A 2721-nucleotide genomic window follows, 5' to 3' on the forward strand; every position below is an offset into this window, starting at 1 on the left:
GCACATTGTGAATATAACATGCTGCTGACCTAACCGTGAAAAAGTGGGAAGAAGAAGAAGAAGGTAATGGGTGATCCCATGTGATATAAACTTCATCATTTTCTATGATGCTCTGTGGTGAATGGTTTCAGTGTTTTTCAGCCACTTCAGTACCATAATATTTGCACAATCCCCAGTGCAACAGTCTTACTGCATTATTATCGCTTTCAGTATACAGTCCTTCTGCCATTAGTATCTCACAACCAGCAACGAACTGTGCCACTGTTTTCAATTCGGTTTCACAAAACCTACATTTGTCTGTTTCTCCCACATGTTCAATGGACTTTCTAAACCAGCATGTATGGGCCGCCAATATTAACCTTTCATCTCTTGGTTTTATTTTGCCTCTCCTTAAACATTCCTGATCAACATGAGGTTATTGCAGAAGTTTTCAATACTTGCAACTATATTTATGCATTTTCCACATTTCTTGCCTTCTTATCTGGTCCATCACCTTATATTCTTTCTTTTGTTTCTTGGCACATTCAGTAGCTGCCTGATATTTATCTACTTCTGGTTTGATTTCCATTCCTGCTTGATCCCGATATGCTTCTGCTATATTAAGCAGAGAAGTCATCTTAGATTTATTCAACACATGTTTCAAAACTTTCATTACGTTTGGTCTTGTGAGGTCAACAAATATGTGTGGAGCCCCATGATTGCAGATCTATACATGTAATCAGTTTCAAGGAAGCCAATCCCTCCTTTGGAATGGGGAATATATACCCCCAGATTCATGAATACCCCGTGTAAGACTTAATAAATCTTACTCGGAGGCTGCAGTTGAACGGTATGACGTCAGAGTGTCATGAATATTCATGAGGGCATGCTGACCCAACCGTAAGTCCTACACGGACCATGTAAGAAAGCAGGTGCGTGTCCAACTGCCAAGCAGGCTAAATGTCCATGCCCCTGCAAGTGTTGAAAATAAAAGGAAATAAACAAGCGCGAGTCCGCTCAAATGTCCCTGCACCCAACACCTCACTGTGTGATATTGTAAGCCCCCATAACACATATAAAACAAAAAAAATCTTGCTTTTTTCCCACTTTTCTGAGATTTAAAAAAGTTCAGTTACAGGCTTGCTGTTCTTGAACTGTTTGTAAGTTTCTTGGAGGCCATTTTTTGCTTGGGTTAAAGGGAAGTCTCTCTGTTGATCAGTGGCAGTGAAAAACATTGAGCAGCCTGCCTGCCCCTGTGGGAGTGGTTACTGACTTGAAACTGTAGTTTTATTGGCCATTTTGGGTAAATTCCAAACTCCTTCATCATCCTCTCTTAAAACCTGGTTGCCTCGTGGTTTTGGCATCTTTTCAGGCTTGTTGGCTGTTGGTGAAGCACCCACCAAGAGGAGAAAATGCTGAGAGAAGAAAGGAGCCACTTTTGAGATTTTAAGTATTTTTTCTCTGTTTATTTGCTAAGTTGTTCTGCATAGCCACCTATTTTGAGCATTTTCTGGCTTGTTAAACTTGATTTCTGCATTAGTAACTGTATTTAGAGCACAACCTAGAGCTGTTTACTGAATTTCCTGTTTGCACTTATTTTTAAAATCGTTTTTTTCTCAAAACTTGCATTTTATCTGTCTTTGGCTTAGCACTCTTGTGTGGTGTCATTTACTGCACTGTTATAACTTGTTGATACTTGTGAACCTCTGCTATCTCTGAAAAAAACAAAACAAAAAAAAAAAAATCTTGCTTTTTTCCCACTTTTCTGAGATTTAAAAAAGTTCAGTTACAGGTTTGCTGTTCTTGAACTGTTTGTAAGTTTCTTGGAGGCCATTTTTTGCTTGGGCTAAAGGGAAGTATCTGTTGATCAGTGGCAGTGAAAAACATTGAGCAGCCTGCCTGCCCCTGTGGGAGTTGTTACTGACTTGAAACTGTAGTTTTATTGGCCATTTTGAGTCAATTCCAAACTCCTTCATCTTCCTCTCTTAAAACCTGGTTGCCTCGTGGTTTTGACATCTTTTCAGGCTTGTTGGCTGTTGGTGAAGCACCCACCAAGAGGAGAAAACGCTGAGAGAAGAAAGGAGCCACTTTTGAGATTTTAAGTATTTTTCCTCTGTTTATTTGCTAAGTTTTTCTGCATAGCCGCCTATTTTGAGCATTTTCTTGCTTGTTAAACTTGATTTCTGCATTAGTAACTGTATTTAGAGCACAACCTAGAGATGTTTACTGAATTTCCTGTTTGCACTTATTTTTAAAATCGTTTTTTTCTCAAAACTTGCATTTTATCTGTCTTTGGCCTAGCACTCTTGTGTGGGGTTATTTACTGCACTGTTATAACTTGTTGATACTTGTGAACCTCTGCTATCTCTGAAAAAAACAACAAAACCAAAAAAATATTGCTTTTTTCCCCACTTTTCTGAGATTTAAAAAAGTTCAGTTACAGGCTTGCTGTTCTTGAACTGTTTGTAAGTTTCTTGGAGGCCATTTTATGCTTGGGCTAAAGGGAAGTCTCTCTGTTGATCAGTGGCAGTGAAAAACATTGAGCAGCCTGCCTGCCCCTTTTGGGAGTGGTTACTGACTTGACACTGTAGTTTTATTGGCCATTTTGGGTCAATTCCAAACTCCTTCATCTTCCTCTCTTAAAACCCTCTTTTGCGCGGTTTCCCGCATTTTTATGCATAGCGCAACAGCGGGCAGCGCCGCCTAATTGGGTTTAAACTATTCCTGGCTCCACAAAGTCTG

Source organism: Protopterus annectens, chromosome 2.part1 (assembly GCF_019279795.1).
Source record: "Protopterus annectens isolate FY-2018-M chromosome 2.part1, PAN1.0, whole genome shotgun sequence".
NCBI classification, from domain to species: domain Eukaryota; kingdom Metazoa; phylum Chordata; order Ceratodontiformes; family Protopteridae; genus Protopterus; species Protopterus annectens.